The sequence below is a fragment of the Homalodisca vitripennis genome, chromosome 4, assembly GCF_021130785.1.
Source record: "Homalodisca vitripennis isolate AUS2020 chromosome 4, UT_GWSS_2.1, whole genome shotgun sequence".
NCBI classification, from domain to species: domain Eukaryota; kingdom Metazoa; phylum Arthropoda; class Insecta; order Hemiptera; family Cicadellidae; genus Homalodisca; species Homalodisca vitripennis.
Window position 1 is genome coordinate 198483812 of NC_060210.1, and position 13487 is coordinate 198497298.

Sequence of the window (13487 nt, forward strand, 5' to 3'; positions counted from 1 at the left end):
AGCAAATTTAATGTGTCAGTGATTCGAAAAATTCTTCCCATTGTAGCAAGAACTTCTAGAGATAACCTGTACCTAGGAAATAATGTTTTAAATAGCAATGCCAAGGATATTTTTTATCAATGTAAAAGATTTTCTGGGGCGTCACCAATGCTTTATTATGATAATAATGTGGTCTTGTCTAACAATTTAACCTTTCTCTAAGGGCTTGAGATCGGTTTTGCCTGTATTGTATTGAAGGTATTGATTGAAGGACAATACAGATGTATTATTTTGAAGATGGCAAAGAAAATGTGTTCAGGACCGTTGTCAGGGAGGGAACACTAGGGTCAAACCCCCTTCCCCTTCCTACGGCCTTTGGAAATGTGAAAGTCGCAGTTTTAGAGACAATATAATGAAACAAATACAATACTGGTAGGAAATATGACGGAGGATTCTCTCTTCTTCCTCTTTTATTCGTAAAATCACTTACTGGGGTTTCCTGCACCGAGCGCCTAAGTGATACATCTAACCTGTCAAGCAAAGTGACGGGGTTACCTTCTATTTTGGAGGAACTGGCAATGATGAAAACTATATATTTTTCATTTGTAAGCGGCAGGTTGTATTATATGAGGGGGAAGACTCATATTTCAATTTTGAACTATTTACTGATAAGGTAATTCATAAATATTTGATGACGTTTGAAAATAATAAGTAGACTAATAAGAGATACATTGTGTCTATAGAAGTTTAAAGCTTCTATATTTTTATAAATCAATACACTTTTTTATTACTACAAATAACACCCATGTGCAAGAACGAAACCAGGAAAAGTTTTTTGGAGGTGTCCGGACAACTGATATTTTCCCGTAGTGTACAGAGAGTAAGGTCCTATTTTGTTCCTTAAAAACTTCTTGATCCGTTTTTTTTGTTTTTTGTTTTTTTTTTTAGAACAATCTTTCAGCAGTACATGTCAGTAATACTGAAATATTTACATAATAATAATGATCGTTTACTAAAAAGGTATTGGAAAATTGGGGGGGGGGGGCAGACCCGTTGGTCCCTGTCGCTGGCTACGTCCTTGCCCATGTAGTTGTTAAATCTGGTATTATACAAAATATATAGTAGCAATACAACATTTAGAATAGCCTACTTGTAACAAATTTTGCCACGAACACAGAAATATACATTGTTGTAGGCTACTCGTAATATTTACGTATATAGAGGAAAGTCAAAATAATTATTATATTTTATTGAAAATATAAACAATATTTACATGCAATAATATCATTTCTAACAATTCCCTAACTACATAACAATGAATTGAAATGAAAACAAAGACAAAATTACTGCAAACAGCGAAATCCACACGTTCTTACCTGAGCAACAACAAACAATGCAAACACACGTCGCTGGTAACAACAGCTGATGAAAATGATGTAGGCTAATGTTTGATAATGTGTGTTTTTTTAAAATTTCAGAGGGGAGCTTGATCCTCCTGACCCCCCTCCCATTTATGTCCATGGAAGTCCTAGCCCACTTGTTACCAGTATCAAAATTACAGTACGAACTAAACCTCCATATCCTGATTAGATAGGCGGAGAGATGAGCAATCTATCCTAATGGGTTATAAGTTTGTAAATTATTGGTGTGGGTTCGGCTGCAAGGGTCGGTGTAGATGAGGAGATAGCGGTGGTCAGAGGCTTTAGCAGGTGCACTCCTCCCCCTCCCCGCAACCTACACAGCCCTTCCCCGTCCTGACCCCAGACCCTCTAACCCTGCTGTGGGCTGTGGTCGTTTTTTGTTACCTACATTTCTATAATTAGTTTTAAGAACCGTTTATTCAAATATTACACGAATTTTCTGAACATTTGCCATAGTTCAGTGATATATATGAAAACCAATAACACGACGTTTCGAGACCTGCAATCTAATTTCTTCTTCAGGTGGATAACTAAGCTAACACATAATTACAACGTAATAGAGTATGATTTGTTTATTTCAAGATTGTAGTTATTTGTCAGTTTGATTATTTACCTGAGGAAGAGATTAGATTGCAGTCTAGAAACGTCGTGTTACTGTTTTTTATTTCACTGAACGATGGTAAACGTCCGGAAAATTCTGTTTCCTTCACAATATTTACATCGTCATGAACAGAGCAAAAAAAATGTGAGGTTATAAATTTTATAAACAGGACAAAATTAGACCACCAATCTCTTACACCTTTCTCTCGTCTTGGAATGTTTAAATCCTCTGCAGACAAAAAGGAAAATGTACCAGCTTACAACGATGACGCTCAGCCAAATTCCATTATTTGACATGCGCTATCATAGAACTCATTCTTCCCTATGATGTAGAAATGAAGTTTCATGCAGAATGGCACACAGTCTTTAAAGTATACAGAATGGCATACAGTCTTTAAAGTATACAGAATGGCATACAGTCTTTAAAGTATACAGATAAACATTTTTTTTTAGATATTTTATCACAAGATATATCCACACTGTTGTTTATCGAATGTTAAGTTTTATTGCAGTGTTTAAATAATACAGTTTCGGCGAGGTAAGGGGGGTACTTCAACGAAAGAGCGCGCTGAAATCAAATCTTGTCACTAATTTTGAACTTTGACGTTGCACTCTATTTTACTTTTTCTTTTTACTATACGAATAAGCTAGATGTGATAATGTCATATGTTAAAGTCTCATATTTATTCTGCTTTTAAGACCTAGTAAATATATTTGCTACGCTTCTGAGGATTGGCCTGCACCATCATTGAGCTCAATGTTATGTCGAAATGAAGCTTCATACAATTTAAAGCCTACAGGCCAGTTCCTTTCTAGACATCTTTCGGGCAGACAGACAGAATGGACATTTTGTCAGCCCCTCGAGAGACAGGGTTCGCTAATGCTCAGCCAATAGTTCTATTCAATTAATCTCTAATTGGAAGTAATTTGAATTTGGAACAGTATGAAGAAACACAGTATGCCTAATGTTTCAATCTTACCTTGTTGCCTGATTGTTCGCCTAAAGGCGGACAATTTCCCACAGAGATGTGTCGGGACCCCTGTAACGGTTACTTTGTAACGGTTACTCATTCGTCCCAAGAGTAACTGTTGCTAAACATCTAAGTTACAGTTACTTAGACCACATAAATTTTGACGTAACAGTTACAGATCCCTCAGTAACTGAAAGTTGTAACTTTTGTAAACCTTCCAGATGTAACCGTTAGTTACTCTGTAACCGATTTAAGAATGGGTACTGAGAGGCTACTCTACATAGGCTACACAATAACACCAGCTCCCTGCAGCTTACTGATAACTTCATTTAAATGGTGTTCTGGACACCAAAGTAACATGTCTTATCTAATTTTTATTATTTTATATTCCTCTTAGTAAACTCGATTGTATTGTGTTAATTCGTGTTATAATTAAAATGTATTGTACTTACGAAATGTGTTTCATAATATTGTGACTAATGAATATTTTGTAACCGATACTTGAGAGTACCTGTAACAGTTGTATCCATTTAACACATCTCCAATTTCCCAGAACCTGCCGACCTCAGACTGAACCTCTCTCTGCCCAGTCTGAATGTCATTCAACTTGTATTCCCTGTGCCTGGGTGTGGGAACGATGCGGAATCGGGTGGCCACGGTCCAGCTAGTGATGAAATAATCGAATACACAATCGAATATAGCCTGGGTATTCACATACATATTCAAATACCTTTAAATGAATTCGAATGCTTTTGAAATGAATACGATCTCTCTATAAGAATTGAATTCAAACTTGCGGCATTCGTTCATTCGGAGTAATACTATTCAAATACAATATTCAAAAGCTGTATTCTGTATTCGTATCCATATACAAGTATTCATTGGAGCGGAGGGTTTTAAATGAATAATAGATCTGGACTTTGAAAAGAGAACTTGACAAAATGTATAATTGTACAAGTATTCAATTAACGAATAGTCTACATTTATAGACAATAAAGACAACAATATTAAGGTTCATTTCATGTCGTGTATACTCAAAACATTATTAAGGTTTTTGGCTACAGTCTTATTTTTCAATCATTGGTGACAAGAACTGCAGTAGGAAAGTCTTTCAGACGGTACTGAAATACACAAATGTATTTTTCTGAAGTTCATAATCATGGTTATGACATGTTTGTAGAATCCATGAAAAAGCAAAGGAATTTCCCACCTTTTTGGCATGGGCAATTCAAAATTACCAAGAAACGATAGATTGCGGGAAGAAAGTAAGATATACTCAGTGTAGATAAAGTATTCGAATACAAGAGTGTTCTCGAACATAGCGTATTCGGTTGTTTTAAGTATTCGATTCTCGTAGCACCAGGCCCAGCCCGGCCCGACCCGGCGGAAGTGTTAATTTAGGGCCAATTCGGCAGAGAATCAATTATTGTGTAATCGCTTTTTGATGGTCGGAACCGTTTTGAGGCGATGATTTGGGTTCAAAGACCTGTTGCCGGCACCAACACAATCTTCTTCCATTAATGTAGCAAGAACCTAGAATTAGTTTTTGTTAATGGAATGACTACAATTAATTATAGACGTTAAAACATAGCTATGATTGATTGATGTTGTGTTTACACTAAATTGCTTGTTGTTGTAGATATCTGTGATAATACCTAAGTGCCATTGCCAGAGAAATTCGGTAAGTCTGCTTACATCATTGTAGCCTAATTATTTGGAACTTGATTTCAGTTCTTGTATGTACTCTCTTTCTGTCATTTGGTTCAAAAATAGGTACTCAAAAGCGAGATTTAACAGTTTGTAACGTTATCGTTTTTCCATAAATATAGTCTAATGGTAAAAATACAACAGTTTTTAATAGTTTTGATATGGTATTTAGTATATTTATTATGGCATAATTTCAAATGGCACTTGCTCTGTGAAAGAACGACACATAGGTCTTCAGGTAGTATCTCGCAATCTGATATACTAGGAACCCTGTCCCACACATCTGAAGACACAAAAAGAAATCACTCTAGATAGTAGCTATCTCCTTTCTATTCATAATTGTAGCCTACATACACATTTACCGATTTACCTACTTATATGGCCTAAAAATATGAGTAGAAAGGGACAGAGTGGTCTCCGCATCATACCATATATATGATTCGAGAAAACAAATTACCGTTTGACACTTTTAACCCTTTTGATACTCTCCTATTTTGACCCTCATTAAAACTAGTGCGGTTAACGATTGATTGATTTATTTCTTCAAGAAAATGCGTGTACGGCCTATCGATTAAGGACAAGCTAGGCTGTAAACTTTGCTTATCTCTCGGCTGGTGGACTGGTACTACCACTACCAACTGCAAGGCAGGCAGATAAGCTCGATGTTGTTTACCTTGATAACCTTCACTATCTTCTTCACTACTATCGATTAAGGACAAGCTAGGCTGTAAACTTTGCTTATCTCTCGGCTGGTGGACTGGTACTACCACTACCAACTGCAAGGCAGGCAGATAAGCTCGAATGTTGTTTACCTTGATAACCTTCACTATCTTCTTCACTACTATCGATAAGGACAAGCTAGGCTGTTAAACTTTGCTTATCTCTCGGCTGGTGGACTGGTACTACCACTACCAACTGCAAGGCAGACAGATAAGCTCGATGTTGTTTACCTTGATAACCTTTCACTATCGTCTTCACTACTATCGATTAAGGACAAGCTAGGCTGTAAACTTTGCTTATCTCTCGGCTGGTGACTGGTACTACCACTACCAACTGCAAGGCAGGCAGATAAGCTCGATGTTGTTTACCTTTGATAACCTTCACTATCTTCTTCACTACTATCGATTAAGGACAAGCTAGGCTGTAAACTTTGCTTATCTCTCGGCTGGTGGACTGGTACTACCACTACCAACTGCAAGGCAGGCAGATAAGCTCGATGTTGTTTACCTTGATAACCTTCACTATCGTCTTCACTACTATCGATTAAGGACAAGCTAGGCTGTAAACTTTTGCTTATCTCTCGGCTGGGTGGACTGGTACTACCTCTACCAACTGCAAGGCAGGCAGATAAGATCGATGTTGTTTACCTTGATAACCTTCACTATCGTCTTCACTACTATCGATTAAGGACAAGCTAGGCTGTAAACTTTGCTTATCTCTCGGCTGGTGGACTGGTACTACCTCTACCAAACTGCAAGGCAGACAGATTAAGCTCGATGTTGTTTACCTTGATAACCTTCACTATCGTCTTCACTACTATCGATTAAGGACAAGCTAGGCTGTAAACTTTTGCTTATCTCTCGGCTGGTGGACTGGTACTACCTCTACCAACTGCAAGGCAGGCAGATAAGCTCGATGTTGTTTACCTTGATAACCTTCACTATCTTTCACTACTATCGATTAAGCTAGGCTGTAAACTTTGCTTATCTCTCGGCTGGTGGTGACTGGTACTACCACTACCAACTGCAAGGCAGGCAGATAAGCTCGATGTTGTTTACCTTGATAACCTTCACTATCTTCTTCACTACTATCGATTAAGGACAAGCTAGGCTGTAAACTTTGCTTATCTCTCGGCTGGTGGACTGGTACTACCACTACCAACTGCAAGGCAGCAGATAAGCTCGATGTTGTTTACCTTGATAACCTTCACTATCTTCTTCACTACTATCGATTAAAAGACAAGCTATGGCTGTAAAACTTTGACTATCTCTCGGCTGGTGGACTGTACTACCTCTACCAACCAAGGCAGACAGATAAGCTCGATGTTGTTTACCTTGATAACCTTCACTATCTTCTTCACTACTATCTAGTCAAGGTCATTAGGAATTCCTGTTACTAATCAGGTAAGTTGGTAAACAAAGACACGTTGTTTTGCACGAAACTCGGTGACGTCTTTAGACAAGTATATTAAACCATCTAGAACAGGACCTGCATTGTAAATGTTTCAAACTTTAAACCAGCGTAATTTATTAAAGAGTGAACTCTTTGAGGTCAGATTTGCAGCATTGTACTCTACTAATAAAGAACTGTAATTTGATGTACTACTCGACCTATGTTCCCATTTAAGATTTCCTTCTGACTCCTTGTGAGCCAACTCGCTGACGTGACAAAAATATGGTAGTTACTTCAAAAAATAGATTTGTATGTGCAGTAATGAAGTACCAAATTTTATTGTTTTTCCTGTAATCGTTCGGGAATTCTCAAGTTCATGCGAGACTTAGCCTACACCCTGTATATGAAAGGTATTGAATTTATAGAGAATTTGGAAAAAAATCCGGCCTAAATTTAGGTTGAAGTTGGTAGTTAGGACCAGTTACAGAGTTCGTTAGTGTTGTGCTAGGTCCCGTCAGTTATAGTACTAAGCCTAGCCGTCAGATCGCTCTGAAAACATATGTAACTTCTTTTTTTATCTTTTTCTGCTATGGGGACCAAAGCTTTAAGAAATATTTTAATGAATGTGATTAAACAAAATATCCCACCATTCGATGTTCTCATTGACTGAATAATGAACAACTCTTACGAAGGTAGGCCTACGCTGTCTGTATATGTAGGCCTAAATACGTGATAAATAACATGAAGTTATTAGCAATTTTACTTTTACTAATTTCGTATGTTCCTTTAGAGTATTTAAAAGTAGGGTTTTTTAACGAGACTTTTTAACTGTAACGAGAATTTCTAATTTTATTTCCACAAATCTTTATGGTAACGTGTGAATTGGTTAACCCGACTGGGACAAACATCGTATCGTTGTCTGTCTGTCTGTCCGACCGTGTAGGACTCATGATAGAAAGGTTTTAAAGACTAGAAACTTGGTATGCAGGTTCTCCTTGGTACAAGACAGTACACTTTTGATTTTGGAACACACGGGTCAAAAGTAAAGATAACAACAAAAGTAGTAATCGTTTTACATTCGCTTTATGGGTAACATTGATGTCAACAAAAATCCCCATAACACAAATTTGCAATAAAACTGAGTACAACAATATGATCGTGTCAAGATCCAAGCATCGTTGAAGTTCTGTTGATCACCGGTTTAATGTTGTCACTGATGTTACAATTAACGCGATGTTTATTTTCACCACACGTTACATATTGTCCAACATTGTGTTGTGCTTCAAAACAGTTCCCAGAACAGATAAAACGTCAAATGTCTTAAAATGGGGTTGGACTCAACTTCGTGAATTTTGCCACTTAAGTAACATTAACTCCAGGCACTCTAACATTAGTTAGTTACAGTTGATTAATCGGCGGTATGCTAAGTAAATAATTTATATCACTGTTTATTTATTATAACGGTTCCCCATTACACAGACTTGATACAATATTGTGCAGTAAATAAATCTAACAAACAAAACAGGTTCAATCTTAACAGTAGTAAATTAAACGCAGTTGAAACAAAGTAATCTATAACAACCACAAGAGAAGCTAAGGTGAATATAGTAATTAACAACAACAAAAGTTTAACATAAAAAACATGTAGGGTTGAACTATAATTTAGTCAAAACTACATTATGGAAAAAACATGTTAAAATTACTGCAATAAGTTAATTAAAGAACAGCAAAAGTATTCTAAGAAAAAAGAGTTAACAAAAACGGAAAAAATAAATATAAATTGGGTAACAAAAACAATACACTTAACAAACAAAACAGGTAAAACGACAGTATTGAATCCGTCTCTAACTCTAACAGAATAGAGAACAATTTTGCAACAAAATAACAAGGGAAAGAGAACAAAAAGAAAGTTAAGTCTTTAGGTGACGTCTGAGACACGCCCTGTAGGCTCCTATCGACTGCCCGAAGATATTAGCGCTGCTCTTGCTGTTGAAAACTGTTTTAGTATATTTTTTATAATAAAGTTATTAGGCTACTGCACAGAAATATACCTTGGTCAACAGATATAATTTATTTCCATCCTAAATATTTTGGTCATACGGTTTGCTGCTCGTACTCGAATTTGAATAGTGTTGAATCGAACGCCCGAAGGAACTCTGCTATTAATAACGAAATTCTTGATATGTAATTAGACTTTGACGTTTCATTAACATCTAAGCATTCATTCTTACTTTGGATTGATATTCTAACACGTTCATTATTTTTATGTTCTTTGTTTTACTTCTGTGTATTGCGGGGTTCATCTGATTTCTTACAGTCGACACTAAATCTTTCTTCGCGTGATGAAGCTACTAGCCTACTTCAGTTCTGAACAATTCAACGCGAAAATTCACACCAAGCAACGTACAATTTGGTTACTACGGACTTCACACATGAATTCAATGAAGCAATTAGTGTTTATTGCAAAGACGTGATACACATGTATGGCAACCGTAAATATCAAAATATCAGAGCTAAAATTTTGTACATTCTCACCACATCAGGATTACACTCAAACATTAATTCAACATTCATGCAACTTTCATTAATTTGCCAATTTTCCCACCTGCATCGCTGAAGTGAATTTCCTGATTGGGCGATCGATCTCCCAGTCAAATGCAAAAAACTCTGTAACATTATAAAAAGCTTAATTCGATTTCGACTTTGGGGTAATTTTCTGAACATCTTTTCTCGTGCCTGTGCACAATACAAGTCCACTAAAACACTTCAGGCTAAAAGTAAAAGTTTAGTCACAATGGCAGGTCTAAAGTTGGCCCAGTGAGTGTGCGAGTGGCTGCGCGTGCGTGCGTCACGGGGACCTTTTCCTTTTGTCCAGCGGCTCTCCTGACCCCACCATAAACCCGTATAATGAAATGCCGAGAATGTCACCGGCATTGGCATCTCGGAAGTTTTTTATGCCAACGTGCTCTTTTTATTGGGATGTCACAGGATATTTCACCTATATAGGCTAATAGATAGGGAGTGTATTGAGACTGGCGGCTTGCAGGGTGAGGTTTGCTCGACAGCTGACTCAGGACAACTGACTCGTGAGTCACTAAACACTGTATTTTGGCAAAATGTATTGAGTTGACGGTCCTTTCTACACCACTATATCACGGCACCTTTCACATAATAGGGAATTAAAAATTGTTTCGAAGTCATTAACTGTTCGATTCAACTGGATTTGCCAGTTCTAAAAATATAAAAGCTTATACTATATACTACCGTCAATTCAATCCAAATTGAAGTGGTCTTAATGGTTAGGTGACATGTTTAGAAGGTTAACTAACCTTCATGAGGTCTGGCGATGATGTTAACCTTCATGAGGTCTGACGATGATGTTAACCTTCATGAGATCTGACGATGATGTTAACCTTCATGAGGTCTGGCGATGATGTTAACCTTCATGAGGTCTGGCGATGATGTTAACCTTCTTTAGGTCTGACAATGATGTTAACCTTCATGAGGTCTGGCGATGATGTTAACCTTCATGAGGTCTGACGATGATGTTAACCTTCTTTAGGTCTGACAATGATGTAACCTTCATGAGGTCTGACGATGGGGTTAACCTTCGAAACTTGTCACCAAAACCACTAAGACCACATAAATTTGGATTGAATTAACGGTAGGGTTATAACCTATTTATATTTTTAGTCATTAAAATCGATCCTGGGCTAACCACAATGAATCTTAATATAAACGGTTCAACATTGTGTATTTCTGTCTTCAAGACAACTTTTTCTACAATTTGGCTATTCTGAATCTTGAATATGTGTAATATTTCTAATACATTTGCATACTTGTTTGCATTTCTTATATTTTTTTATTTTTAAAGTAAGATATTTCTTTTTCTTCATAGTTACACAGTCTGAAAGCACAGTTCTTTGAAAAAAGTTGTATATAAAACTTTATATTTAAGTTAGGCTACTATTTATATTTATTATAAATTTTACAAGGAGAGCCTGTAAACCACACAGAACATTACGTGCCTTTCGCAAAACATGATGGACACTCGGAGGGTTAAGTTAGATTTACAAACTTCACTCTTTACACATCGCAGTGAAGGTGATTTTTACATTTCACTACAATTAAAGTGATAATCCTAACATTTATTATCGCATAGTCTTGTCTTATTATTGTTTTTGTCATTGTAAAGTTATATTGCTATGTTTATTGTCGTTAGATATTTCACTTGTTATTTATAATACAATTTAGTGTTTTAATTTAGCCTATACATAATTTACAAATTCATCAATGCTATTTGTAAATTAGCAATTATTCGCTTGAAATATTTTTTTAAAATCACAAGTAAATATGATTTTAATTTCTTCTGAGCAGTGGGGAACATAAGCATATCGGCAGCATAAGCGGTTGTATGCTTGTCGGGCGACGGGTATTTTAAACGCAATTTTTTGGCTGAGCGTTAGCGAAGCTTAAGGTTCGAGGAACTGGAAGAATTCATTCCTGTCTCTCTGTCCGCTCAGTATTTCGAGAACGAAGTGCCTATAGTCTTGTAAGAAATTTTGCAGATGCTTCATTCCTATGTAAACAACACCGAGTTCGAAGATGGTGTATGTCACTCCATGGTATTTAGCTGAGCGTTAGCAAATAGTTTTACATTAGTCTTATGGGTAACCGTGATGGCAACGTGAAAATCACAGAATAAATGAGTTCCTGGCTCCCTTTTTATTATAAAGATATAGGCAAGTGTTGACACATCATTGGTTGAGAGATGAATCGATGAAACTGTTTTGTCTGTTTAGAAAAAAAAACATTTCTATCAGTAGTTCATCTTTCGAAATCTTTCCTGTGGTTTTATTACAGGAGAGAATGGAATAATTAAATGAAAAATATAGAGTTAAAAAACGAATATAAATATTGTAGCATATTACGTTGCTATACACAAGTTAAGGATATGAGCTACATCAATGAAGAAATAATAAAGGGATTTTTATTATAGTTTAATAAATCGGTTGCAAGCATTGGAAATTACTTATTATTAGTTTTACTTACATTACTTATGTGGTAGTGGTATCGTCGCTGCCTCATAGAACTCAAAACGATTGTTCTACACCACGTTGGCTTTGCCATACGGATTTTACGAACGCCTTCATGTATTGGCTAGGCAACGACTCGACTTTCCTGTCTACGTAATGCATCAGTAGTCATTGTAGGAGTTCTTTTATTTGAACGAAAATAAAAGCGGTTATTTGTTTCAGTGTAGTATTATAGGCATACACTTTAAATTGGAATTTTAACTTTTAAAATTAACTTAAAAAGTATAATTTCTTTACACTGAATTGGCCAAGTACTTTTTTTCTTACTTAACTTATACGTGCTTATACATTCTTCGTGAAAATATAATTCGGGTTTATTGTTATAAATAATAAGTTATATAAGATCCTGGCTGTGTTTTATCTTGTTGTCAGATTACTTGTAGCTTCATTTTTTTATTTTTAAACAATCGCCCTTGTGTATGAACAAAAGACTTCCGTTTGAAATTTAAACGTCTACGAACTGAACATGAAAAACGTAAAGTTTAAATTAATAAAAAAGTATAGTTTTCTAATTTTTTACTGAATTGTTTAAAGTAAAATAGATTTTTCCAAAAAGTATTTATGATTTTATTTAAAAGAATCACTGTAAAAAAGTCAAATTTATATGAAATTGTACCTTACATTTACTCCCTCAAAAATTACATTTGTGTTAGTCCTTCTCTTATTAATACACACGAACCTTGATGTTTCAAAACCAGTGGTCATAAAGCAATTATACAAGTGATGGAATTGAGGTTTGATTTTGAAGGCATTTCCTCACTAAGGGATCCGGAAAGTACTTAATCTCACAAGGGACATTCTCCGGAAAGTTCTGTTCTAATTGGAGTATTTCCAGGAATATTGGATGGAATTAGTAGAATATTGAACAATACGTTTCTTTTAAGTATATGGTAATTTTTAAAGATTATTTGACATTTCATAGTCTAGTAATTATTATTATTCCATAAGGAAACGCAACACTGATTTATAATTCATTCTGCTGTTAAATCCAGTTGTTTTAACGTAGAAGTTTTCATTGTTTATACAGGGAAAGAGGTGTTTACATAGAGAAAGAATTGTTTACACAGAGTAGTAATTGATGTTTTTGGAGGGGGAAATCAGCTGACTTAGCTACGAGGGAACGTTCGCTTTCGCAGATATCAGCTATATTGCAAATTTCCACAATTCCCAGGCACTTATTTTGCACAGAGTGATGAAATAGAATATTAGACTGTTATAAAATATGATTTTTCGAAATAAATTTGAACAATTATTGTTTCTACCATTTTGTGTAAAGAAGGCCTTAGCCAGGGTGTGGCGATGAAATATTTAACTTTCTTATTTCAGTGTAATAAATAATGTTATTTGCTAATAATGCCTCTGGTGGATGATGATCTCTTTGGATATCGGAGTTCTGAAATTCTCAGCACCTGTTCTAACATCCCTTGAACGCAATAAATAATGCTAAACTATCCTAAATATAAACCCTACGAGCGAACTGGTTTTTCTAATATTAGTGTAGGAGTGGACGATTAAGAAAAGTCGCACGACTTTTTCGAGAAAGAATTTTAGTGGAACATACAGTTTTGTAGTGACTTCTTTAAAAATAAAAGAATATATAC

The 13487-nt window shown here is 35.8% G+C and overlaps 1 protein-coding gene across 2 annotated transcripts in view; it reads left to right on the forward strand.

The window, feature by feature from the left end:
* Positions 1–13487, forward strand: part of LOC124360869 (polyhomeotic-proximal chromatin protein-like) — a 186110-nt gene that overhangs the window by 94914 nt on the left and 77709 nt on the right. Inside the window, exon 2 of one of the 2 annotated variants that reach the window (XM_046814833.1) lies at positions 4611–4652. The exons of the other annotated variant lie outside the window; for it this stretch is intronic. The gene's annotated coding sequence lies outside the window, so the exon portion shown is untranslated. The remainder of the gene's footprint in view (positions 1–4610; positions 4653–13487) is intronic. 2 annotated transcript variants of the gene reach the window in all.